The following is a 27,633-nucleotide window of genomic DNA, read 5'->3' as shown; positions in this document are numbered from 1 at the left end:
TGCACAATAGTCATTGGGCTTAGTGGACCTGAGCAAAGTTGGTCGGGGGCTGCAAAGATGTGGGGACCCCTCCCACCCCGGCTTCCCTGTGCCCATTAGATCCAGGAGCCAATACTGGTCCAGGGGAAGGAGTTACAGGACCTGTTGGCTCCAGAAGGTGGGCTTGGGATTGGGGCTGAGACTGAGGGTGATCTTGGGATCCTGTTCTTGGCTGGGTTTGTGTGTGGCAAGCGGGGGAGGAATTCTTAAAGCCAGATGCACGCACACACATATGCGCGCACAAACACACACACACACACACACACTCACACTTCTATAAAGACAGTGTCCAGCTTAGTGCTTGCATTTAGTAGGTAGGCAAATAAATATTGGGTGAATGGACGGTTGAATTAGAGAATGAACAGCCCCCAAAGTTCTAGCCCACAGGGCTTTTCTTCCTCCGTACTCAGAACCTTAGTTTTTGAGGCTCTTTCATTCTTTGTTCCCGGCTGGTGATATATACTGGGTTATCTGGAGTGCTTACTCCTCAGTGGCTGTTTGTTCTCTAATTCTTAGCATATAATTAAATTGTGGCTTCCTGGGATAGGAGCTTTGATCCCACCCCAACGAAGTTCCCTAATACTGGGCTTGGTCTTCATCCAGTCCCTGCTACTGATTTCTTGGGGCATCTGCTGCGCCACGCAGAGTTTGGGGTTGGGCACAGAGACGGCAATTACCGTTCTAGTCTGAGCCGTGCCCCTGTGGCATGGTGTAGGGGACTAGGAAAGGCCTGGGGCTCAGGGGCCAGGCAAAATTAGGACTGGAACAGGAATTTCTAACCTGGGAATATGTGTGAGGCACGTCCCCCCCAACCCCCCAAACCCTCTCTGCTCCGTGCGGTGTGTGTGTGAGTGTGCTCAAGAGCACATTTGAGGATGAAATGAAAGATATTTAACTTGGGTCCGCACAGGGATGGAGTAGTCAGAATGGACACGAGGCAGAAGTAGCTGGTCATCGTCAGCCCTGTGGCACCCTTTTGCCTCTCCTCTCCCCTCCCCATTTCTCCTCTCCCTTCCCTGCCCCTCTCCTCCCATCCCCTCCACTCCACTCTCTCCCCTTCCTTCTTCTCTCTCTTGGGTACCACAGATTGGGTGGTACCTCTTCTGTGTCGAAATTGCCCTCCTCCTGCCATGCCTATCACTGAGGGGCTAGAAACTTTCATGCTGGCCCTGGGCCCAACCTTCTGGGCTGACCGTGTCTCCTCCTCTCCTCTGAGACCTCAGCATAGGTGGACGTGGCAGGCTTGGTTATGTGAGGGAGGAGGGGATGGAGACCTTGGTCACTGGCCGGCTGTGGGGTTCGGAGACTCTGAACTCGGTTTTCGTGCGCTTACTCCACAGGAACCCTCTTTGGAAGTGACTCGGTGTGACTGAAACCGCTCTGCCACACACCCACCAGCATTCTGAAGGGTCCCTCTTCCCGAGCCAGGTGGCCCCTGGGTCGCTGAGCAGCAGGGGGCAGGGAAGGGGCTGGGACCTGCCCCGTGACAGGCCCTGTGCCTGGCGCCCCAGCTGAGCCCCGCTGTGCTTGCTGTGTGTCTGGGTGTGTACACGCGTTCGTGTGCACTAGAGTCGGCCTGTGCGGGCCTGCGCGCGCACACATGCACACACGTGAGTCTGTCTGGGGATGACGTGCCAGCGTGTGCATGCTCACAAACGGCAGGCTTCGCTGGGAAACCGGAATCTCCCCCTCCCAGGCCTCAACCCCTGCTCCCTGGGGCCCTGGTGGAGGAGAACACAGAGTCCCCAGATCCCGAGATCTGGGACGGTGGCTTCTGTCAGATTCCACCCCCCTTCCCCTTTCTTGACACAAATAGCTTGTGGAACAAAGGGAGCTGGGGATTTGGATTATTTATACAGTCAACATTAAGCAACTTGTGGTCTATTTAAATTCTTCTTTATTAGGCCGGGAAATTCCATGGCAAACACTCAGGCAGTAAGGAAACCTCCAACACGGCAGCTCCCAGCTCCGCCGTTGCCATTTGGTTCCGCATCTCCTTTCCTGCTCCTGACCTCTGACCCCTGCTTCTTCCATTCAGGCTCCCGGAGGCCGTGCCCAGCCCCGGCTTCCCTGCCTGCACGCCCTCCGGAATCCCACTCCATCCTTCCTATCCCTTCGACCTCCATCTCTCAAACCTCTACCCCAGGCCCCCTGCCTCATGCCTCCCATGCTTTCCGTGACTTGGGAGGGCCGGCCAGATACCAAGCCTTACCCTTCAGTGACAGCTCTGCCGGAGCAGTGTGGGGACTCGAGTCAGGCTTGGGAGGAGATGGGAGGGGCAGGTTGTGGGCCTGCGCACGCCGTCAGAGTGCTCCAGGGGCTCAGAGGACCTCTGCTCTCGGAGGTGCCTCTAGTAGACAACTTGGGTGGCGAAAGAAAGGTTCCTACCAACAGGACGAGCCACCAGTGACTTCCAACCAGTGACAGCCTGAGACAAGCTGTAGGACTTGATGCTGATCCTGAAGCCAGGGACTGTGCTGTCTGTCACCTGCGTGACACCTGGGGCTCTTGACCTGAGGCTGCAGCCGCAGATTTGTCTGGGCCTTGGTAAGGGAGGTGTGAAGTGTTAGGTCAAGGGCAGTGAGGAGCCCTGGAGGTCGGGGATTGGGGTGAGTGGGGGGGTCCCTGAGGCAGCAGGGCTGGGAGGGGCCGAGCGTCCTGGGAAGGGAGGTAGCTAGAGCCACATTAGCTGTGTTCTTCAAGATTTCTCCTATGAGGCTCCGGAGCCTAGCTCTGGAACCCGAGGCTGGAAGAGTCAGGGAGGCGGATTCTGGCCCCTGGAGGGCATGGAAGCTCTTTTGCTCCTTCAGAACTGTCAAAAGCGCTCTTGGATGCCTTCAGATGTTGGGGTTTGCATCCCCAGTAGTGCTCCAGCAGAGGCTGGTAAGGCCCGGAGGGGATCCTGACATGGGTGCCATTGGGCCAGGTGGCCTTTCCAATGTCTCTCCTCCTCTGGCTGCTGTGACTACACGTGGAGCCGGGCAGGGTCTGGGGCAGAGGAGAGGCTGAGGGTGGGGGGAGCACAGAGACTGCAAGATCCCTTCAGAGGGGACAGCCTCTGGGCTGAGGCTCTGCAGGGCTGGTCTCTTCTCCCCTGCAGGGGGCCCTCCATCCTCTATCTCCAGGCTCTGGCCCCAAAGACTTGCCCCAGGGCAGATGTGGCCAGGGCAGAAGGAAAGCTTGGGAAAGGGGAGGGAAGGGGAGAATGAGAACCAGTAGCGCACCCTGGGGTCCTGGAGGATCCTGGTGGGCATCTTGTGTCTCCTGGTCCTGGGCGGGTGCAGGTGCCCCTCTCCCAGCCCCCAGCTCCTGGGGGCCCTCCTGTCGTGGCTCTTACCTCTGGTGAAAGCCCCTCTCTCCTTGTTTCTCTCTTCAAGTAGACTGCGATCCCCTGAGGACAGAGACTGCATTCACCTTGTAGCCCAGTGCCTGGCATGCAGGTAACAGCAGGAGCTTCATAAATGCTTCCTGAACTCAAAGAAATGGCTCTTTCAGGGGTTCTGGCCCAGCCCAGTCCTTCACCTTCCCCCCCATAACCTCAGCCCCAGAATCCCTTCCCTTTCATGCCTTTCCCAGGGGACAGAGCCTGTGCCCAGATGGAGAGGAGACCACTGAGGGCTCAGAGGCTTATCTTGAACCTCTCCTGATGGCCGGCTGTGCTGGGAGATGGGGGGACACACCTCAAGGGTTTGGGGGGGCGCTGTCACCAGGGAGGCGAAGAGGTAAAGGTCACCGTGCCCGACTCCATCCTCTGGAGACCGGGCCAAGGCTTCAGCTCTTGTTTAAGTTGATGTTAGGGTTATGGATAAGCAACGCGTCCCCCTCCAGGCAGACAGGTCAGGGGCTGAGAAGCTGCCCCTTTCTCAGATCGCAGTGTGACAACCTCTGTCTCCAAACAGCAGCCAGAGAGGGTGGGGAGACAGACCTAGACCTTGCTGCCAATTATCACCTCGCTGTCGGCCCTGCCCTCTGGGCCTGTCCCTGCTGCCACCTCTGGGCCTGTGTTTCTGATTAGCGGGCCCCAGCTGTGCAGCATTAGTTGCATTTTTCCAGGATGAATCTTGTTTGTGACTTCCTGCCACGGGTCTGAACCAGCTGCCTGCCTTTGCTGCCTGCTTCTCATCCCCGTCCCCTGGGCTGCCCCAAATGCCCTCACTCCCAGGGATCTCCTCCTCGAGGGGACACTGAGGTCGCCCCCCCATCTCAGGGGTTTGTCTCCTGCGTGGAGGGAGATGTCCCTTAGGCTTTCTGGGGGCAGCTCAGGGCAAAACCGCTGCTCACAAGCAGAATCCATTTAGCTTCTCAGATGTGTGGTCTTCAGAGTGGGTGACAGGGTCCCAGACCTTAGCAGACCTGCAGATGCCAGCGGGCAAGGACAGAGCAGGTGAAGGCCAGGGAGGTGTTTGGATAGGGCTGAGAAAGCTGCTTAGGGAAGTCTCCAAGACGAGAAGCATCACCTTCTGGCTTGCTGGGGTCTGTCCTCTGCCCAGTCAGGGTCTTGCCTTGGTGGAGCCAGTCTCCAGCTGAAGCCTCGAGCTGCATGAGCCTTTTTCTCTGGTTTTCCAGTGTGCTTCTTGTGAGCTACTCAGTGAGGACACCACCTCAACACACCCAACACCCTCATGAGAGGTAGTGGGCTCCCTCTCCCGCAGGGATGTAAGTATGAGCTGGAGAATGAAACCTTTTATGCTCGTAGTGGTCTTTATGTCGCATGTGATCCTCACTGCATCCCTGTAAGGGGGCAGGGCAGGGATAGGGGTGATCGTTATGATTTTCAGAGGAGGAAACAGGCTGGAAGGAAGGAGGGAGGGAGTGAGTGAGTGAGTGCTGAAGTCTGGGCTAAGACCCAGATGTGAGGCCCACATAGTTCAGTGTGAGTTTAATCAATATGCCTCCTCTCTGAGCCCAACCCAACTCCGAGAGACTATAAGCCTAGAGCCCAGCCTGGCCGCTGGTGCGTCCTCTCCCCTTTCTCCCTGCCTCCCAGCTTCCTGGCTGATACCCCCAAACTGTCTGAGAGTCCCATCCCAGGCAAGCCTGATTCTGACTATCCCTCCTTGTCCCAACAGCCTGCCCTCAACCATAGCCTCTAGTCTCTGCCAGGATCTGTGATCTGGGACGGATCTCTGGAAAGCAAAACCCTAGAGGATTCTTGAGGCTGTCAGCATCCTGAATAGGAGGTCCACAGAGGGCAGCTCACTTCTGTGTCCCCACTGCCCAGAGCAGGCCTGGCACACGGGACAACTCAGGCTGGAGAGGGGGCCAAGCAGCTGGAAGATTTGGAGCCGAGAGTGACCTAGAGAAGCGGCTGCAGCTGGCACTGGGGACCCCGGGCTGTCAGGGAGACCTGCTCACTCTGGGAAGGAGGCAGAGGCTGGAGGTGGGTGGCGCAAGCTCTCCCTAGAGACAGGAGGCTTGTGTACCAGGGGCACGTAGCTCTTGAAAATGCTGACTGGAGACGGGCCGTCAGCAGCACTGCGTGCCAGACACTCTTGGTGGGATAACGTTCTCTTGTGGCCTTAGGGGCAGGGCTGCTGAGAGGGGACCAGATGCTGCTGGGAGCTGGGGGCTGCCACAGGCTGCCTCTCATCTGGACCACTGCAGGGGTGCAGTGTTCCAGCCCAGAACCCATTCCAGGAGCCCCAGCCAGCAGCTAGGCTCCTGAGAGGTGGGCCCATCAGCTCTCTCAAACACCCTTAGAGAGTTTTCTGGACCAATGTGGTAGGTGGTGTCGGGGGCAGGCGACAGAGACTCTGCCCTGGGGAAGCCTCTGTCCCAACCAGGGAGGTGTTGCCTCTGCCCTCAGGCTCCTCTGCAGTTTATGATGTGTTGACATATCATAACCCCCAGGTTTCCTTTGCCCTGGAACTAAAGGTTTTATTCCTTCAATTCTTTAGTTATTTTAGGCAAATGTGAGCTGTCTCTCTAATTATCTGCACGGAACTGCCAACAGCTACATTTGGCTCTATTGAGACTATGAATGAAACTTGTGTTTGTCTCTCACGGGCTTGGTTGGTTTTAGTCTTCGCTGTCCTTTGGATGGCTGGTGGCAGAGAGCTGTGTGTGCTGATCAGCTAATGGGAACACAGTGTCAGCTTGCCTGGGCCATGCCAACGGGATCTTGGACCAGGGTGGACCCATGTCAAACTTTTGCATGAGAAACCAATTCCCCTGTTGGAAGACAACTCCTTCAGCCTTCATCACATACCTGTGGAGACAGGGAGTGCCCTCTCTGCTAGTCAGTTTTAAGTTCTCTCATTTGCTCTAGGGCTACAGGCCAGGCCAGGGGTCACTGAAGGTTCTCCTCCAGAAGCAGCTCTTGCGGGGTCCCCCAGAGCCCCCTGGTGGTCGCTATGGAAGAGTGCTGCTCTCCCCAGGGGTTCTCTTACAGCCCTCAAGTGGACAAAGGGAGCTTCTTCCCTTGGCAAGGGCTCCCTTTTGCTAGCCCTGTGGCTGCCAAAGGGCCCTGAGTTAGAGTTTCCTTGCTGCCCACCAGGCGTAAGGTCAAGGCCCATTCGCATCTCCAGGCACTGATCCTCTTTGGGCACCTCTTCTGAACAACCTTACCCCACCCTGCTAAGTCCTGACACACCCAGAACCAGCGTAGAGCTCAGGGTAGACTTGAGCTTCCCTGCGCTGAAAGGCCCCACCTTCTAAGAGAGGCTCAGCCTTCATTGCAAGGAAGAAGGGACCACAGACTGGGGAAAAACAGGAAAGGAAAGACAGAAAGCAAGGCAATGTCATCCTTGCCTGCCAAGAGGCTGGGGCCCCTTTTTACTATCTAACCAGAGAGCTCAGCCTAGCAGCAAACCTGTCCTGGGCTGAAGTATCCTGGTCATTGTGGGTTCAAAGGAGAGGAGGCCTTTATCATACTCGAGAGACCAGAGGAAGAGGTATAACTTTCCTAGTTCTTGGCTTAGAACGTGGCTACCTGCAGCCCCAGTGGTGGGGGCTCTGAAGAAGGACCCTCCATCTTCCCCATCACCAGCCATGGCACCGTGGCCATATCCATCTTTCCAACCGAAGCCTTTCAAAGCCATGTCTTGATAGGAGGAGCAGGAGTTGGCTCTTCCAGAACAGTAGAGTCTAGGCTATGACTTTAAATTAGACTCATTGCACAGTTGGGGGTAATGGAAGGGAAGCAAGGGGCCAGTTGGGTTCCAGTCAGTCCTTGGGCCAATTCCATGAGACCAGGGTACTCTAGCCCAGCAGCAGGCCTGGGAGTACAGGAATGGTCTCCGGAACCCCCTCATGTCCTGTGTTCTGTCCCGCCATAGACAATAGGCAGTGTGGGCTTGTCCCATGGCCCTTGCATGGCAAGAGAGCACCACATTGGTTCAGTCTGGGCTTTTCATCCTTCAATAGCACCATAGCAGGAAGTTGTGGGCCTGTCCATTTACTTTATACGGCCTCCCCCAGCCTGAGCTCTAACCCAAGCCTGCAAGTCTTTTGTGTAGCCCTTGGGGTTTCCTCTTCAGCCCTCTGGCAAAAAACCATTCCAACAGAAACCTCCATAGCTGCTCAAGAACTTGCTATAATTTATAGGCACAAAGCAGCCCAAATCCATGCAGAGAAAAGTAACATTCCTCCCCAAGAAGCAACTCAGCCAGTTGAGGGTGGGGTGGGGGGGGGAGAGAAAGAGGGAGCAAGGAGAGAGGGAGAGAGGAGAGAGAGAGATATTCTGCTAAAAGATTTACTCATTTACAAAATAAACTGGTGAAAGACAAAGAGGAAAGCAGACAACGAGCAAATGTCATCTTCACAGCCTTCAGTCTAAGGGTGACCAGTTGTCTCCAAGGACAGAGGGTGCCTTAGGACAAAGGATGGCTACTAGTTTTTATTTGCCCAAATGGTGGTTTTCCTAGAACAAAGGGACACGTTTTTCTTGAAGGGAATTCAAGCCACTTTCTTTAGAGAAGCCCAGAAAGATTTGCAACTTTTTAATGAGTTTTCCCAGCCTTTACACTGTCATACAATTTAACTTTTATAATCAACTGGGGAGATTAGGTTTTATCATCCCCATTTTATGAATGAAGAAACTAAGGTTTGGGAGGTTACTTGGCTTCTACTCTGATGAGGTAACGGAAGGAGGCAGGAGGCAGAGCTAGGTCTGCCGCCTCCAGAGCCCACACTGGGGGATGGGAGGTAGGAACAGGGGGACCCCAGAACTCAGAGGACATCAAGTCAAGAGAAAAGGCCAAGTGGGGCTGCATGGGCATGGGAGGGGTTAAGTGCCATACTGAAGAGGCAGTCTTTTCAACACCACCTCCTCCCCCTTTTTTCTCTTCCTCTTCCACTGAGTTGACCTTTAAATTACAGCATGAGCTGCCGTGCCAGACACGCTGCGATTTCCCCTCACTCCATCTGCCTAGCCTTCCTACTGGCGCAGTCGCTCCTCTTGCTGCTTTCTCCTCCCTCTTTCCTGCTCCATCCGTCTCCCTCCTCTGCCCGTCCCATTCACAAAATCCCAGCATCCCAGGAGGCCCTGCTGCAGGTGGGCAATACTGGTCCCCACCCTTCGATGCACTCTACACCCTGCCCCCCTGCTCTGGGGTTGGCAGTCAGGAAAATCTCCTCTGTGCAGACCTGTTCCCGCCTCCCTTCCTCTGGCCCCAAAACCTTCACGCTAGCCCTCCCCACTGTTTCCCCAGCCCCAGCTCTTTCTGCCCCCCCATCTGCCCCAGCCTCGCCCCTCCCAAAAGCCCCACGCAGGGATGTACCCTCTGCGTAATGTTCATTTGCATTTGGCCCAAGGCCTAAACGATATTTTTTACCATGACTGTAGAATACAGCAGACATTAAATCTTATTGGTTTAATTTTCTTCCAGATAATAGTACAGCCTTTGATTTTTTTCCCCCCCAAACTATGGAAAAAGTGTCAAAGAAAAGTGGAACATTAATCAAGGGACTTTGATGAAAAGAATGAACGTGTTTTCCTAAGAGCCCAACATGTGGTGCAGCTGTTGGTGGATGTTTAAATGACATTTTTCATATGTTGCTGTAAAAAAAAATCTCTCTGAGTCGATTCTGGAAATATATTCCAATTTGCTACAAGGCCAGTGGTTTTAAAATTATTTAGAAATAAAATGTGTTTATGATTTCTGCTCTACTTTGTATATTTGTCTGCTGCAGGCCTCTTTCCTTTGAGGAGGGCCTAGCCTGTCTCTCCCAGAAGCTGCGGCCCTCTTAAGACAGAAACATTCAGCTTTGGCCTAGCACGTTACTCTGTCCCAGAGGCTTAAACTGCAGCAGGAGGGATTTAGGTGAGGAAGAAAAACAAGGTGATGGGAAACGTCATTATGTTTTGAAAGGTCTGGGGAAACCTTTATAAAAGGCATGATTTCTCCCGTATAAGAGAAAATAATTAACTCGTTCAACTCCTAGGTTCCCTTAGAAGCCTGAACACCTGAGTGAGGGAAAGCCAGAGGCCAGAAAACCTTGGCCTCCAGCCTCTCACATTGGAGGGAGCCCCAGTCTCTCTTGGGCTGGGGGAGACCTGAGTTTTCTCTTCATTTTTGGAGCCCACTGAGCTGGAAAATCCTTGGGACGACGCTCCCCTCCCACCCTGCTGGGATTTACCTCCCTCAGAAGATCCTTTAGAGCTTTCCAGACTCCTGCCTTCTGGAGGAACAGCTTCTCTCTGAACAGTGCCATATTTGGGAACTTCACCAACCCTAATATCAGGGGAGGGAGAGAGACTTCTGATAGACTCCCTTTTGAGCGTGCACACCAAGGTTGTTCTGTCCCCGGCTCTCTGACCACAGGGGCAAAACCCGGCCGACAGCAGTGGGAGCACATAAATTAAGTTCCAGACAGGGAGAGGCCCCACAGGTCCTCCCCAGGACCAGGAAGGCACACGGTCTGGAGGCTTGCAGTCCTTCCCCAGACGGGGCAGCCCCTGGGGGAGATGGACTAAGGCCTGAAGGCCTCTCCGGCCTGGCCTGGGCCCGACACTCGCAGTGGTCCTGTCCTAGCTGGCCAGTGGGGGGCACACTCTCCCTAGTTTTCCCATCTCCACGGTAATTATCATGGACCTGAGGGAATACGCAGGGGTGCTGGTGCCTCTCCCCTGCCGGGAGCTTCCCGGGGGAGGCCTTCACGGTCTGTCCGGGGCCATCTCCAGACTCCCAGCTGCTCTGTCCTCCCGTACTGGCCTTTGGCTTCCCCGGCATGTCCTCACAGGGTCTTACCCGGAGAAAACCTTTTATGGGGTGTATGCGGTTTGGGCGAGGGAGGATGTCTGCCCAGACCCAGGGCCGAGATGACAGCTGCTGAATTTCTTCGACTCTGAGCTCAAGCCTCCCCTCCTTTCAGATCAGCCTCCTCTTCCCTCCTAATCTTGTGTCCCCCTCTTCCTACCCAGCTTGCTCAGTTCCACACGGTCTCTCGAGTGTCCAGCCCAATCCTGCCTCTGTGTCTCAGCCCCAGTGAAAGGCGTCTTGCGGGCCTAGCAGAGGCCCCGCCTTCTCTCTAGGGCCTCCTGTCCAACTCCTGAGAACTAAGAACTGAGGTTATGCCTAGTCACTTATCCATCTATGTTGTCTTGTTTCGCATCCTTGTCGGACGTGAGGCCCTGAGGCAGGATGGTAGAGGCCTTTCCTTTTTTTCCCCATACACTGCTTGGTGTGAGGTGGGGCTTGGAGGAGCTACTCCAGGCAGGTTTGGAGCTGCCTCTTAGAGAAAGCCTACCTGATCCCAGCTGCTGCTCTAATTTATCTATCACAATAATCCCTTTATGTATCAGTGGGATATGAAGGAGGTCTGTTGGGAGCTTCCAGGAAATGATGCCTCACTCTGAAGACAGAGACACAGGAAAACAGGTCCTTTGCCTTCCTCTGGGCGTAGCCATACCTAGCTGGGACGCCAGGAATTCCCTCAGCATCTGGGCATGAAGCTGAGACACGGGAGGGGAGATCAAGAGCATCACAGAAACAGGGAGAGGGAGCCCTGGTGAACCTTCTTAGAATAAGAGGCAATCAATTTCTCTCCTTGGAGTCTGCTTGGAGACAGGCTGTCATGTTATTTACAGCTATAAAGCAGCCTACTGGGTAGGGTGAGAGTTGTGGTGGGGTCTGGAGAAACCCCAACTGCTGCTGCTGAACTGGGACTGCTTGTTACCAAAGACTTTCTCTCTCTCCCTCCCTCCCTCCTCCTTTCCAGAAGGAAAGAAGAGACCTGAGCTTTGTCTAAGAAGACCACGTCTGAGATTAAATGGGGGTGGCCAGCCTACCCCATTGGGCCGTTCTGAGTGTTTACTAGGATAACATACATGCTAAAGGCTCCTTAGATGGTCCTTCCCTTCCCCTTTCCCCTGCTGTCTTGTTTGCAAAGACAAGGTCTTCACCTGTCTTCCTTGCTGTATGCTAAATGTAGTCATTAGTCTGGAAAGGGGAACTGAGGGCTCTAGTGGAGGAATCCTGGTGTCTGCCCTTGATCCCAAACCAATCAGATCCAAGGGGCTTTCAACAGGGACAGGGCATTGCAAAGTTTCACCATGCCCTGAGCACCGTATTTTATGATTTAATATCATCGGCAGATGGACTGCATCTCACAATGGACCCAAGAACACAAGGGTTGCCCCTCCAGAGGTGCTGCATGACCTTGGTTGGTCCCAGCAGCCCATACCCTGCTGTGCTAGGGATGGGTCTCAGCAGCCCATGCCATACCCCAGCAGTTGCCCTTGAGGATACTTTGGCAATCAAAGACCTAGCCGTGCCTGTTGAGAGCATGCCTAGCAGGAGAAAGGACAGAACCCGGCCTTGCCTGGCCAGTGCTCTTGGACTTTTGAGTGTTAAGTAGAACTCAGTGTTAACCAGAGCTCCAAGGAGCCAGCTAAACCCTGTGCCCCTGCAAACCAGAGCCAATGAATGAAGCATGGCAGCAGAGCACCAAGTTTCACTACGAATTGGCAGGTAGAAACAGGCTTGAACTACAGCCAGAAGGGTGTGGGTGAGCTGCAAGGAGAATTCCTGCAAAAGCGGTTGGGCCACGGGTAGGAATGGGCAAGCAGTGATATTTTGTCTGTATTCTGTTTTAGACTCAGGTGTCTTTAAAGGCAGGAGAGCTGCTCAGGAGATGGATGTGGAGTTGATGTTGCCCTAAGTTAGAGACCAGGGCCAAGTGACCACCCGCCCCTCTCCAGGCATGGACTCAGTCTCAGTCCTGCGACACAAGGACCGAAACATTGCATGGCCTGTCTCTGGTTTGCTGGGACTTTTGGGAAACCCAAATGCAAAGTAATTAGAGTGAGGGGCTTTAAATTTCTTCAAATGAAAATATTTTCCCACTGTATAAATACCTTTGTGGGGTTACTTGCTAGCGTTGTTCTAGAACCTTGTTGAAAGTTCATTCATCCAGTTTCATGAACACACACAGAAGGACAAAGGGGACCACAACTCCATGTACATAACTCAATCTCCAACAGGGAAGACCGAGGGGAGCATGGTGGTGAGCTCTCTAATGAGAGCCGGACCCTGGGAAGGAGAGAGGAGGCCAGGACACAGCTGGGGACAGTGGAGATGATCAGGGGAGAGAGGAGCAGGCAGAGTCTACGTCAGCCGCATGGCTGGGCTCTGTCCTCCTGACCAGCTGAGTCATCCTGGGCTGGATTTTAGGGGGAGCCACATATTTCCTGCCTTTGGAAAAACCTAGCCTGATGAGGAAGTCAAAGTCCTGGTCTGCAAGGAGCTGCCAGGTGATCTCTGGACTTGGGAAGCTTCACACCCATCGGCTCAGATAGAAAGCAAAGACTAATCCTAATACTTAGCACAACTAAGAATCTTTGGGCCTGCACCTGCGTACTTGTGTCAGGGCAAAGAGAAAATAAAAAGGAAGTCTTTTCCCCAGGGAGCTGGGACAACAGGGACTTGAGTTCCTAGACCCTTATCCCCAAGCCCTGGCCTCCTAGAAATGGGTTACTATTTTGTTTTGAGTGGGGGGAAGATGTCCCACCCTCCACTGTCTAACACCACAAAAAATCTGTCAATTTTGCAGCCTTCTTTTGCTAGAAGGCATAACCAGTAAGCCCCTGATGTCCTTGGCTTCCTCCTAAGACATCCCTGACTATGAACTCCTTTAAGATGATGTCTTTGTTTGGGTTCCCTAGAAAATAGAGCCTGAGGTAAGGCTTACGTGATACTGCTTTATTTGGGAGGTGCAAATCCAGAGCAGCAAGAGTGAAGCAAAGTGGAAGTGAAGCAGTAAAGGATGGGGACGAATGCAAGATGATAGTTATTGCACCGGCCATTGCTGCCTGACGAGCTGCAAAGAGACACAGCCGATCAAGATGTAAGTGCATCCCATCAGCAAGGCAGGACATTTCTGGACAGACTGTACAGAAAAAGTGTGCCTTAGAACAATCCATTAGAAAGGGAAAGGAGAGAGAATTTTATCTGAAGTCCTCTCCCATCTTCTCTCTGCCAAAATCCATCTCATAGGGAGCTAACCTGAGCGTCCTGACTGTATCACTCAGCTCCTTCAGCAGTTGCTTATGAATTCAGAGCCCACACTCTGCATATTGATGTTTCTTCTAAGACAGAAAGTGCAGTAGGAGCCTGAAACTCTGGCGGGGCAGCTGGTCAAACTCAGACAACAGAACTGTGTGAGCATGTGTGGAGTCAGTTGACTGTGGTGGCAGCTGAGGGGGGGGGGGGTAAGCAGCTGAGGGTCTGAGAGAATCTGAGACGTTTCATAAGCCGTGTCCAGCAGAAATGGAAAGAGTCTCTGGAAGAGGAGGATGAAAAGGGGGTCCCTGCAGAGTCATGGTCCTTAGAGACCAGAGAAAGCCAGAGAAGAAGGAAATCTGAGAGACAAAAGATGAAGGTGACGAATTGAGGAGTTTGTAGAAGTTGAATTAGGCAAAATGGAAGGACTCAGTGACTCTGGGTAGGAAGTTACTCCAGTTCTGGAAGCTACTCCAAGGGCACTCCTCTGAATAAAAAGGTGCATTATATTAGAGCCTTCTTAGCCAGTGTGTGCTCTTGGTTGTGAAGAATAGGTCTTCTACTTTTTCTAAGCCCACTGTATGGTAAATTGTAAAATGGCCATAAATTCTTCCCCTCCCCGAATCCATGCCCTTGCAAAGTGACACTGTAGATTCTCCCATCAGGAGGTGGTCTGTCTTTCCATCTCTTGAGTCTATGCCAACCTTGTGACTTACTTTAGACAATGGGACATTAGCAAACATGATGTAAGTAGAGGCTTGGAAAGCACCCTTGTGCATTGGGGCTTGCCATTTTGCTAAGCTTAGACCCCGGAGACCACTGTGTGAATGAGCCTGAGCTAGCCCGCTGGAGGATGGGAGGCCACATGAAGGAGAACTAAGGTGCCCATCAGATGTGAGCGAGGCCACCCTTCATCCAGTTGCTACCTGACCTATCAGCTGACTAGACGTGTAAGGAAGCCTAGTGGAGATCAGCTGAGCCAGCCCAGACCAGAAGAATTGCCCAACTGACCCGTGAATCATATGCTAAATAATTAAATATTTGTTGTTTTAAGCCACCAATTTTGGGGGTTGTTCATTATACAGCAAAAGTCAACTAATTCAACTTGAATAATCCACTGAGTGTTAAATTCATAGATTGTGTTTAGTATAGATTTTTCGAATAGAGCTGAATTTCACAGAATCCATTACAGAGAAAATCATCCGAATAAAGAGGATAAGTGATGCTTGGTGGTGGTAATGGTGAAGGTGATAGTGATTAGATGCTGGGGATGCTCGATGACAGCAGTGGTAATGATATCTGTGAAGGAGATGGTGAGCGTGTAACTGTTGTGGTGTTGATGCTAAAACTGATGAGGGTGATGATGAGGATGTTGATAAATGTCTGTTGATCAACAGAAGCTGATGAGGATGCTTGTGAAAGTGGTACAGCAATGACTGTGGTGGAGATGTTAGTAATAAGTGGGGATGATTGTGCTGCTGGTGGTGGAGGTGGTAATGACTGTTGGTGTTGTTGATAATAATCATGGTGAAAATAATGGAGAAGCTGATAACGATGAGGGGGATGACGAGACTGATGATGTTCATTGGATGGTGGCAATGGTGGTAATGGTTTTCATGACCATATTCATGGTGGTGATGATCATGGTGTTGAAGATGATGGTTTTGACTGCAGTAAGTTGATGTTGCTGGCTAAGATATGTCCAGATCTCTATGGCAAGCAAGTCCATTGGCCTGGATTTCTCCTTCCCATTATAACCCAATACCAAAATCAAGCTCCCAAGGGAAGAGGGGTTTTCTGAATAAATTATTCTCTGAGCTGGGAAGATTAGAACCCCTGGCTTCAGTTCCTTTCTTGACAAGAATTGATGAACTAGAGCCAGGATAGAAGTGGAAGAACAATGAGGGGCCTCTGCTGTCAGCACCAGCTGCCTCTTTGAAGGCAGAATGTGAGAAAGGCCCACAAAAGGCTGGGCAGCTGGTGGAGGGAAGAGAAGGCAGTTCTCACACTACTTCAAGCCAGAAGCCACAGATCTGGGTCCCCAGGAGCTCCAACGGCATGCTCCCTCGGCTCTGGAGAGTGCCAGCAGCTAGGAAGCAGGACACGGACAGCGAGATGTCTACAGCCTCATGTGGCCAGACTGAATCCCTGTGGCAACATGTGGGGAAAACCCCTAGGGGCCAAAGGCTCAGTTTTGATGGGGCTTGAAGTGCTTGTCATCTGCCACCTGAGTTGTGCCTTTGCTCTGTCTCAGACACCCTGGGAGAATGAGCTGTGGCGCACGCTCTGAGCGGGAGGATGGGGAGAGAGTGAAATAAGATGCTGACGACAGGCTGCTGGCTTGGGGGGCAGTGTGATCCTTTGGGCCTGCGGAGGTCAGACATGGGGAGGACAGGGAGGGCAGGAGCTGTCCCAGCTGCAGTGCAGCTGCTCACTGACTGGTCATCCAGAACTTGCTGAGGACTGGGAATGCTGCAGTGGATTTATCACACAATGTGGGTTCTCCTGCTGTTCAGATGGATGCAATACTGGCTTCTCCGCTGCCTCCCAGAGCCCTGCTCTTGGAATTCACACCTATGTTTCCCCCTGGCTGAATGGAGACACATACCTCTCACTCCTGCAACCTGCTGTCACTAATTGCAGAAGCATAGCTGGGAGCTCACTGAAGTATTCAGAGCTGGGGATGCCTTGTCCCCAAGGCATGAGCCCCCTTCTCAAACATGATTCTTAGTAAGGCCCATGACAGATGTCAGCAGAAGTGGGAAGAGAGTAGGGGAGGGGGAAACATTGGTTTGGGAAGAACTAAGGGAGGGAAAGTGGCCAGAGCTGTGGAAGGGCCTGAGATGTTGGCAGAGCCAGATTAGGAAATAGAACTCTGAGAGAGGCTTCAAAGGCCCTGTGAGAAAAGAGAGGACATAACTTCTAGAGCCCCAACTGGGTCTTGAGAAAGCTGCTGAGTTTCAGAACATGGGTCAGTGCCTTTAGCTAGCTTGCAAATTAGCCCGTTTTTGTACCTGGGTCTTAATCAGGGCATGTCCTGCAAAAAGGCACTTGCTCCATGGGTAGGCTGGAGCTGAAAGGCAGCCAGGCCTGACTCTACTCATGAAGGCCTGTGCTCTGCTATTGGGCTGCACCCCTGCATCCCAGGAAAAGGAGCATCTTTTCCTAATCTCACAAATGTGCTGTACAGGCTACTGGGAGCTCTGGTCTAAACGTACTTGGAGCAACATCTCCAACCCAGCTTGGTTCCCTCTCTGCTGCTCTGATCTGGCATGCGGGCTTCAACCGGTCGGTTAGAAGGAGGGGTGTGTCAGAGGCCTTGGAGCTCTTTCCCACAAAGGCCTGGAGCTACTTGAGTGAGCCCAATGTTTGCAGCCAACCCAGACAGGACCCCTCTCTCAAGATGCTGATTCTAGCTGAGGGAAAGAGACATGATTACAAAAATGGTTATTGAAGTTTCATGATGCTAAGGGTAATGATGAGAGCATACAACAGGGCATTGATCTCACCTGAAGGTCAGGTTAGATGTCCCTTTCTGAAGAAGTGCCACTTACACTGAAATGTGGATGATGTGAAAAAGTTGGCAAGAAGAAGAGAGTGGGGGTGGGGAAAGGTGTGGTGGGCTGGGCAGAGCACGTGTGTAAGTTGTGAGGGAGGCACATGGAAAATGGCACGTGGCGGTCCCAAAGAAAGCCTGTGTGTCTGTAGCAAGTGAGAGGACGCACAACTTGAGATGAGACGGGAGGGTCATCGGGGTCCAGATCATGCAGTAGTTTGTGCACCATGAAGGGATGTGGATCTGATTTGTGTTCTGAAGATTCTCCCTGGTTTCTGAGTGCAAGTGGATTGGGGGTGGGGAGGGGCTGCTGGTCAATGGTGGCTTCATTAGCGAGCAGTGGAGAGGCAGGTGCCCACTGGAATTTTAAGTCAGAAGGGGTTCTTGGAATTTAGTCTCCACTCCGCACACCACGTTCTGTGCCCCACTCAGTCCTGGGATGGACCAGCTTTATCCTTGGTCAGACTTTATCTTGGTCTGGGATTCCTGGCTCTACTTTATAAATAATTTTTTTTTTTAATGGAGAAAGAAGACAGAAAGTGCCCAGCACTTTGTATATTGCAGGTGTTGATCAATATTTGGCAAATGAAGGAACAGAGAAACATAAGGTGGAGTTGGTGAAAAACAGCAGTAGAGATGCCCCGTCTTTTTGCAGTTTAATAAAGTTCCGTAAAGGTCAGATGGTAGAGATAGAAGGTCAATGTGAGGAAGGGAAGGAAGGGCCTAGCCTTTGCAGAACAGCTTGCATTTTTAACAGAAATTATTATTATTTAAACAAATCCATAAGAGGCACATTTTTAGGCAGTTGGGGAAAGGGAAGGGAAAGAATTGGGGCAGGAAATGTGGTGTTTGGGACTCTGGCCACCTCTGGAATCATCTTCAGTGTTTCTGCCACACCGGACCCACCAGAGACCCCGATATATCCAGAAGGGCAGGCCATGACAGTACATGGCGTTTCAGGAGCCCCAGGGATGAGATAAGCATGGAAGAAGGGACATCCACACTTAAGAGAGACTCAGAGTGCTGGTGGGGATCCAAGCGAGGGTCAGGAGAGAGACCCATGGAGACCTCAGGAGAGCTGAATGGGATCAGAGGCCTAAGAGGGGCCTAAGAGATGAGCACGGCTGTAGAAGGGATAGTGCTTGAATAAACCCAGTGGTCAGGCAGGGTGAATAATTGAGGACACGGTAAATACATCACCCTCCAAACCTTCATACGAGCCAGTGGGGCACAGAGAAACAGGGACAGGATGAGAGCAGGCCTGGAAGGGCTCAGGGCCAGAGAGCCCTTCCTGATGTCAGAAGAGTTTCTATGAGGCAGTGAACTGTGGGAGACCAGCCCCTTCCCACCCAAGGTGGGCTGTGAGGAGGGTCTCCAAAAGCCTCTAAAATCTGCTCTCTCAAGTGCTTTGTGTCCCATACTTGAGAGTTGGCTGGAGGGGCCTAGGGTCATTGTGAAGGGACAGTTGGGGTCAAATGAGGACCAGAGTTAGGGCCCTGTCTGTGTCCAGGGCAGGAGAGTCTGAGGCTAAGGGGACAGCCTGAGGGATAGTCTCTCCCTCGAGTGTGTTCTCCACACTGGTTTATGGTCTGTCTGTGCTGGGGTGAAGGGAACAGTGCAGACATGATATCCCTTAAATGGCAGGGGTTGTCATGCTTTAGGGCTATACCTTCATTAGAACTTTTCTAAGATCTCTGAGCCAGCAGGCTACTTCTCAGGGACAGGAAAAGGGAATGACAGGGTGAGTGGGGTGTTCAGGGCCCTGCCAAGAGGGAGAGGAGGAGGTGACCTTGGAGGAGGTGGAAGGAGGGGTTGTGAAGATTTGGGCCAAGATTCCTTCTGGCAACTTAGAGGCCGAAAGCTTGAGAGGTGATGGGAAGGCAGAGTGGGGTGGGAGGGAAGAAGCCGGGCTGTTCCCAGGAGCTCAAACCACCTTGGTGGCCTCCCTGTCTCTCCCGCTAGAGTCCTGCCTGGAATGTAGCAGAGGAACATAAGGTCCTGGCCTTTCCTTGGGTCTGGAGTCCCAGGGAGAAGAGATAGTGGCCTCCCTGTGGTCTGGGTGCTGGCAGCTGGAAATGGCCTTGGATCTGGACCCCTGGGAAGCCAGCAAGTGGAAGAGGGTGCTAAGGACATGGAGAGAGAGGCAGGGGAGAGGAACTGGGAGTGCACATATGAGGGAGGCTGAAGAAACCTGATCCCTTGATGAGTCATTAGGTTTTGGGAGCTGGGTCCAGCCAGGGCCCCCACCCTAGACAGCCTCCAAGACAGGGGTGAGCTCTGAGCAGCCACACCCTAGGCTGGGAGGATGGACCCACCAGATGGGGCCTGGTGAGCTCCATGTGGATGGTGAGCCTGTAGCCTGATGGATTAGGGACTGTCCCTGGGGCCATGGTGACACTCAGCACCCAGGAAGGAAGGAGGAGGCTGGAGGAGTCCGCCAGGCGTTGGAGAGCTACAGGACTTGGGCTGGTGGAGGGAGGGCTCCTCTGTGGGATGGATTGAGTCATTTCGGAGAGGTGACAAACTGTGGTGAGGGGCAAGGGCTGTGAGATGCAGGTGTCCACCCCAGAGTGTCTTTCCTGGTGGGTTCACCGTTAATCCATGGGTTCCATTTTCTCACCGATTCTTTTATGATGGGTTCAGGCCTCTGCGCATTCAACAAATATTGGTTTCTCCATTGTGCTAGCACTGCTCCAGGAGCTTTGGATCCATCAGTGAACAAGAGACCCAAGATCCCTGCCCACAGAGGGTTCACATCTTAGTGAGAGCCCAGCGAGTCAGGAGGAGCGGTAGGTGGGGGGTGTCAGGGGTCTGGCAGCAGGGACAGGGCTCTGGCCATTGGGCTGGGGATTCAGAGGGAACCTGGGCCTCTGGGAGGAGAGGCAAGAGCAAAGCCCAGGCCTGGGTTTCAAAATGGTGCGAAGAGGATCTCAGGGTGGAGGTTCAGACTCGGAGAATGGGTTTGGGTGGATCCTGGGTCTCAGGTACCAGGTAGAACGCACTTATCAGAACACAGGAACAAGGACAAGGCTTCCAGAGGATGGGCCTGCCTCCCCCCATGCTCCCCTTCCTCTGGCCTCCCTGAGAGCCATGCTGAGCAGGCTGGCCTGCGATCCAGGTGGGCCTCTGTCCTCCCACCTGCCCGTGGAGAAGCTGGAGCAGATGCTCTGACAGCCGCGTCTCAGGCTGGGGACGGATTCAGCATCTACAGCAGAAGATTCCCAAAGAGAGGCCTTTCTCCTAGAATACTTCAGATGCTTTAGTTTGCTTCCTGAGTGCTCTGGCAACTCTGGTTTCTTGTTAACCCTCCACTGTGGGTGAGATGAGGTCGGGATGTGTCTCCCTTTTGCAGAAAGGGGATATTGAGTCGCTGACTGTTTACAGTCACCCCAGTGCTACCGAGAGAGCTGCTGGGAGAATTGGGCTGCTGGCTCCGCAGGGTGTAGCCCAGCTTTCCCACACGGCTGGGAGCCAGAGCAGAGCACATCTCAGACCCCCTCAGATGCACAGGGAAAAGGGGGAGCAGGTGGGCCGCGCCTGCGGTCTCGAAGTCATGGCGGTAGCTTGGAGGAGGAAGGGGGATGTATGGGAAGCCCCACATCTTCCCCTCGCCCCCTCCCCTGTTCCTAGGGACTGCGGTGAGCTGAAAACTGAGCCTGGGGCCCAGTGCTGCCCCACGATAGAGAGGTGAGGCTGGGACATGCCGTGGATTTCTGGTCGGGGTTCCTGAAACAGCAGCAGTGTGGTGCACGTGGCCACCCGCGACCTATCAGAGGCCTCCTGTGGAGCCAGAAGGCTGGGCAAGCTCAGCCTAACCTTGACTCTCGTCCATTTGGTCTCACTCGGCTGCTCAGCCTGGGGCTGGTCCCCTCCCTGGCACTTTGTCTCCTTCCTGGGACCTTCTTTGCTCTCTGTGTATCTACTTCTAACCCTCTTATTCTTCCTCGTTACGGTCTCCCTGCGAATCAGTGACAAATCCCTGTAATTATTGCCACATCTATGCCACAAAAATGACCTCTGGAGAACATCAGCTGGATCCTTTAGTGGACTCTAAGTGGCCCAGCTGAGATGCAAGTCTGGCTGTGCCGTGGGGCCTTCCCAGCCTTGGGGCACATCTCTCCCTCGTGGCTCTTTGCCCCTTCCTGGGGATATGGTGGCAGCGGACCTCCCAGCTCTGGCCCCTTCCCCGGCTCTGCGCCTCTGATCCTCGGCCCAGCTGCCTGCGTCCCTCCCTCCGCAGGCAGCCTCCTGGCTGACTTCACTCCCTGTCACATTCCTGGCTGTGAAAGGGACCTCTTCCAGGACCCTGGGGAGATGACATGAGTTTGTTTGTTTTTCTCCTGTCTCCACTTCAAGGGCTCCACTGGCAAAAACAACACCCTGATGACTTCCAGCTCTTCCCCTCCTTTGCCCCGAACATGGGAAAGACAGCCTCCACTCCCAGCCATGGCAGCTGGGGAGAGACGAGCACAGGGGCTGGCTTTGGGGTGGCCACTTGCTCCGGGTGCCCTTTCGAGAACCACTCACAGAGTCAGCTGGCATTCACAAAGCTCTCCTGTGGTACCAGCCCCAGGAGCCCCTCGGGGGAGGCAGGAAGCCTGCTGTTTAAATAAAAGGGTCTGGGGAGGCCAAGTCTCAACCCAAAGGAATGAATCTAGTGGGAAAACATTGAGCCAGATCTGAGGCTTGGAATATCTTTCCCGACACCTCTCATGCAAAATTGTATGCGACCAAGCCTCCTCATAGCAGATAAGCAGATGTGTGTTCCCATACAGATGAACTGTGCTGAACCTTTCACATCATGACTCTAAGAGACTTTCCTCTGATGGGAGGGAGGGGTGTCACATAGAACCAGTGAGAAGGGATTGTGTGTGGGGCACAGGGTGTGCCTACCCTCCAGCTTCCAAAGGTGAGCTGCTGACGACCAGACCTGTTTCATGGGACAAAGGGAACAGCTGCTATCCTCTTTAAAGGATAGTGTTTGTGTCAAAGAGGGTGATATTGAGAGCCTAGAGGAAGGACAAGGTGAATGACTGAAGACATTCTAAATACTACATCCCCCTCCACAACTTGGGCATTGGTAGGGTCGCCATCTTGGGATTCGGGCCTGTTGTTGAGAATGGCCTAGTTTCTAGGAGGGAAGGAAGCTGAACTATCTCCAGGGGCAGAGCAAAGCTTTACTACCACCAGTTCTGTGCATACACTTCAGGGGACCACAGAGAAATGGGCCCAGGGTGAGAGCAGGGCTCTAAGAGGCCAGGGCCAGAGAGCCCTTCCTGATGGCAGGAGGGTCTCTGTGAAGCAGTGGATGCAGGGATAGCTCTAGGGTCGATGAGGAACCCGTAAAGAGCCAAGTCAGAGCTACAGAACTGCCCGGTCCATCTCCCCTGGATTCTCAGAAAACAATCCTCAAGGTGCTGAAATGGGAGCTGATACAGGAAAACACAGGGCAGTGGAAGAGGGGAGATTCAACTTCTTCAAATCCTCAAGGTTCAGGCCTGTGTCCCTCACTTCACCCAGGGCCCAGCCACTGCCCTGAGGAGAAACTGTTGCATAAAGTCCACTTGATATTATACAGGAGAAGTAGCATCATCTTGAGCTCCCTCGAACCCCTGCTCTGTGTCTGCCATGGTGGGCAGGGCTCTGGGTGAATTGTTCCCACAAGATCAGATCTCATGGTCTTTCCCTTAAGGGCCCTCTGCCTTATGAGAAAGGGCTCCTTGGGGGGGGCCCTTACTCATCTTGATCAGTAAAATTTTGCCCTCGGGGAGTCCAGGTCTTAGGGGGCCTCATCCTTGGGGATCTGTTGGCTGATCAGCCCAAAGGAGAGGGCAGAGTCATGGACATGAGACATATGCACTGAGACACAAAATGGGCAGTGACCACAGCTGCCAAATGGAGTTCCTTCAAATTATACTTGGGGATGCTGGACAGAGTGTGGGAAGTAGGACCAGGAGGGGTTGGTCAGGGAGACTTCTCAGGGGATTTCAAGGACAATGGGGGACATGGATTGGCAGAGAGGTAAAAATGTCACAGAGGAGAGGCTGGTAGCATGAGCAGTCCCATGCAACTCTGTGCCGACATAGTGGTGCTATTGAAGGGCACTGGCAACAGCATTCTAGTGTCTTGGGGCACAGAAAGGCCACCTTACCCACACTGAGTTGTCCTCTCTGTCTTTTCCCTCCATCGTATTTTCTCTTGGTTCCTGTCTTCGGAACATACTTCATGCAGGCCATCCATATTCCTCTTGACATGAGGTGTCCAGAACTTATTCTCTCATCTACTCATTCGGTCCATATAGATTTAGCATCTTCTATGTTCCAGATTTTATACTGGGTGGCAGGGGCACAAAGATGCATAACACCCAGTTTGGTCCTCAGGGGATTCTTAGTCTAATGCAGTGCTAGTCAACGGATCGAGAAGATGCTCTCAATCTGTGATGTCTAATATGGGGGTCACTGGACACACATGGCTACTGAGCACCTGAAATGTGGTTAGAGCAGCTGAGGAACTGAATTTTTATTTTACTGAATTTTAATTAATTTAAATTTAAATAGCCACATGTGACTGGTGGGCACCATGTTAGACAGCACAGATCTGATGGAAAGAGAGAGAGGTAACCAAACCATTTCATTATCAGCACAGCATGATCAGACTGCCACTGTGGTCTGGTCAAAGTGGAGGAGAGAGAGTGACTAGATGTGTCTGGGAATTAGGAAGCCTTCCCAGATGAGGTGACCTTTAAGCTAAGTCTGGGATGACGAACAGGATGTGCATGGTGATGGGGAGGGGGCGTGTGTGGGCAGAAGGCTCAAACTAGTGATTCCTGTGATTTTTGTAGACTTTCCAGCTGGACTTCTCCATAGATTAACCAGAAGAGCTGGGCTTGAACAAGGAGATACAGATGTGCTCTGCCCGTTGGCCTGGCTCTCTGCCCTCCTCAGTTCCCAGGGAGGTGGGTGATGACAGATGGACTCATGACTCTCCCTACGTTGAGGGATACAAGGAGCTGAACTGACCCTAGGAATGATGATTGCACCCTGGGGAGAGGGTACGGGTTATCTGGAGACAATCTGGGAAGCCGGGAAGCATTTAGGGGAAGAGGATTGACACAGGGGGAGGAGGTTGCTGGGACCCAGTTTCCCAGTAGAGACCAAGAATCACTCCCAGGGTCAACTCCATCCTCCTGTCCAGATGGAGAAATGAGGAAGGGGTACTTGGGGCCCCATGAGGCTGTTGGAGAACAGCCACTGTGGGTCTGGGGCAAAGAGTGGGTGATGAGATCTTCCAGGGCTCTCCTGTGCTCGAGTCCGTGGTGGTTGGCTAGTAGAGCCCACACCACCCTCATCAGACAAGGGTCTCCCAGAGTAAGGCCCAGTGTGTGATCCTAGATAAAAGAGAGTTTTAAAAGTAGATGTTTAATTTCTACATGCCTGAAATAGAACTCTCGATTTACCCTTTCAAGAATCACCCCTTCCCCATTCTTTCCCATCTCAAGATAGCATCACCATCCAGTAAACTGCTCTATCCAGAAACCTGGGAGTAATTATGGGTTCTCCACATTTCCTTACATCCCACATTGTCTTCATCAGCAGGTTCCATTCATTCTTCCCCCAACATACATCTCTAGTCCATTTACTTATCTCCATTTCCACTGACACCATTCTGGCCCAAGCTTCTATAATTTCTCATTTGGGAACTTGCCTTTAACCAGTTTCCCTATTTCCTATGCTGCCCTTTCCTATCTATTTTACACAAAGAAGTTAGAGCAATTAAAAAAAAAAAAAAGAAATCAGATTACTTTATTCGCCTGCCGAAAAACATTTTCAATGGCTTCACACCTCACTTAGAATAAAATCCACACTCCTTAACATGGTCAAAGAGGCCCTGCATGATTTGGCCCTGATACTTCTTCAAGGTCATCTCACATGAGTCTCCCCCAGCACGTGATGCTCCTGCTATACTGACCTTCCAGTTCCTTGAACAAAACATGCTCTTTCCTACTGCCAAGACTTCACCCATGCTGTGGCCTCCCTCCCTCCTCAACGAGATGGCTTTTTCTCACCCTTGACACTTCCATGTGTGTACCCCCTCTCTTCCTCTTCTGTAGCACACTCTCTTTTCCCTCTTAGCAGAATTTGAAATTTGTTCTCTTGTTGACTCTCTTTTTTCACTAGACTCAAAGCTCTGTCAAAACAGGGGCCGTGTTTACTGTGTTCAACACTGTATATCCAGCAACTGGTGGGCTCCCTTGTACACAGAAGGAACTAGGTAAGTATTCATCAAAAATATGAATGAATGGTATTTTTCCTTATTCAGTCCCATGAAATCAACACCATCCTCTGTTAGGAAGAGCTGGCTAACCCCAAGGGCTTCCAACATTGTCTTCAGCTGTTACTAATGTTTGTCCTACATTTTCCCACACTCCCTTCATCATAACTAAGACAAGTCAGACTTTTCAGGGATTACCAAAGCCCTGTAGGCTTCCAAGGAACCCTGGTTCCATTAATTTTGATGTCCACTCTAGCAGTTTTGAACATAAGAGCTGTTAGCTGCATGGACATTGTGATGGGGTCAGTCCTTTCTCACCTGAGTCTGGCTGGGATTTCCATAAGCTTTTCCTTTTCCTAAAAACTCTCTCTCTCTACAAAACTGTGGGTCGTGTGAGAATAGGTGGACTGGATCTTTGGGAATCCCTTTGGGCAGCAGTATTGGAGGGAACCATGCATCTGATCCTGGTGAAAAGGGCTCTGTGGCCCAGAAGAGACCTCAGACCCAGCCAGGAACAAGGATGTTGGTTCCTCCTTTCCCTGAAATTTCTATTCCAAGGAATTTATAGCCCTTGTTCTGAGCAGTACAGACCAATCTCCAGGATAGTATAGTGGTGAGGCTAGGAGCTCAAGCTTTGGAGGTATTCCACCTGGGCTCAAAACCTGTGTAACTGTAGGTAAGTCACAGGCTCTCTGCACCATGTCCTCATCTGTCTTCTGAATACTTCTTTCACTCCATCAGATCTTGATCCTGTTTGTTACCCCCATGACCATCCCTAATATAGGTCACGTGTAGAAGGAGCAATTGGTGGATTGGGCTATCCTGGGCACTTACCTCTTACATGATTACTGTAAGTGTCTTGGGTCCAGGAAAGGCAAAGGCCTAAAAGTTGGGCCTGAAAACAGAGCCAGCTGCCATATCCTTTTTCCATATCCTTGAATCCTGGCTTATATATGCCCTCCATGGGTATGTAAATTTTTCTCCGTTAACCAGGAGCTCTCCTGAAATAGAAAAATGTCACAACTTACTTGTTGTGTTTTATAAGAAAAGTAGTCTGTTCATCCCCTCCATTATAAAGCAATTCACAGAAATACAGAAAGTGTCCAATGTCAAAAAATTTATTCATGTAATTCATTACACAAATAAAAGAGAGTAAATTCATGATCATAGCAATTGACATTCAATAAAATTCAAAATTAACTTTTAATTAAAAAATTTCAGCCATCTAGGCCTAGAATGGTATTTTTCTTACTGGGTAAAGAGTGTCAGATTTTATCCACATCATTTTATCTAGAACGGTAAAATACTATAGGCATTCCCATTAAAGTCAAGGAATACTATTGCTACAATTTTCAACATAGTTCTGCACATCCTAGACAATGCAACAAGAAAAAAAAATTCGGTAGCATAAATATTGGAAACAAAGATGCAAAAACACCATTATTTTCAGAAGATTTGATTGTCTCCATATTGAATATCTATTGCTGCAGCAGCATCTGTTGCCTCTTCTTCCTGAAATAGCTCACAAACTTCACTTGAGGATCCACTCCTTCACACATTCTTGGTCCATGTGATCTGGATAGAGCTTCTTCCTCAGCATCAAGAGTCAAGCATGTGATCCAGGTCTGTCAACCAAAACACTCCATGCTCCTGGGTTATTTGATGATGGCCATGTGACCAACCACAAAGAGTCTGAGAATGAATTTTATGCATCCAAAGACCAAAGAGAGAGATGGATAAAAACCAAAACCTCCTGATGTTAAGTCTTTGTCCTGGACTTTCCATTGTCAGAGTAAATAAATTTCCTTTTCACTTAAACAGATTATAAAAAAAACCCAACAACCCCCTCCCCCCCCAAAAAAACAGCTTTATTGAGACATAACTCACATACCGTACAATTTGCTCATTTAAAGTGTACAAGTCGGCCCCGCGCAGCCACCCCCGGAAGTGGACTTCGCCTCCTCAGAAGCGGTGTCACCGGGAAGGGTATCAGGAAGGCAGGCTATGAAGAAAGAGGTAGTTTGGGTATGATTGAAGGACGACAGCATGGCACGTTACATGGAGCGAAAATCGGATCTGAGATCGGGTGCTACCAAGGTTTTGCTTTTGCTTGGAGATGTCTCCTGCACCGTTGCGCCACTGAGAAAGACAGCAAAAAGTTGAAGGTCTTAGTATCGTTGATTGGAATGATTCAGAAATTCCCTTATGATGACCCTACTTATGATAAACTTCATGAAGACTTAGACAGAATTATAGGGAAATTTAAGCAGCTTTGTTCATTACTAAACGTTCAGCCCGACTTTAAAACTGGTGCAGAAGGTTCTG

The 27,633-nt window shown here is 51.7% G+C and overlaps 1 long non-coding RNA gene across 3 annotated transcripts; it reads left to right on the top strand.

Annotated features, from left to right (window-relative positions):
* The first annotated feature begins 2,305 nt into the window (after positions 1-2,305).
* On the top strand, positions 2,306-27,316 carry LOC309643558. Of its 3 annotated transcripts, none has more exons than XR_014253826.1 (4): positions 2,306-3,479; positions 4,606-4,695; positions 25,215-25,308; positions 26,830-27,213. It is a non-coding gene; the product is annotated as an uncharacterized lncRNA (long non-coding RNA). The 3 variants fall into 3 exon arrangements; XR_014253825.1 differs by adding an exon at positions 27,222-27,316 and having other exon boundaries at positions 2,307-4,695; positions 26,830-26,931; XR_014253827.1 differs by having other exon boundaries at positions 2,309-4,695.
* Positions 27,317-27,633: the final 317 nt, after the last annotated feature.

This window comes from Balaenoptera physalus (assembly GCF_965194825.1).
Source record: "Balaenoptera physalus genome assembly, chromosome: 15".
In the NCBI taxonomy this organism is placed as follows: domain Eukaryota; kingdom Metazoa; phylum Chordata; class Mammalia; order Artiodactyla; family Balaenopteridae; genus Balaenoptera; species Balaenoptera physalus.
Note: the sequence above shows the minus strand (reverse complement) of the source record. Positions and strands in the feature narration are given on the sequence as shown.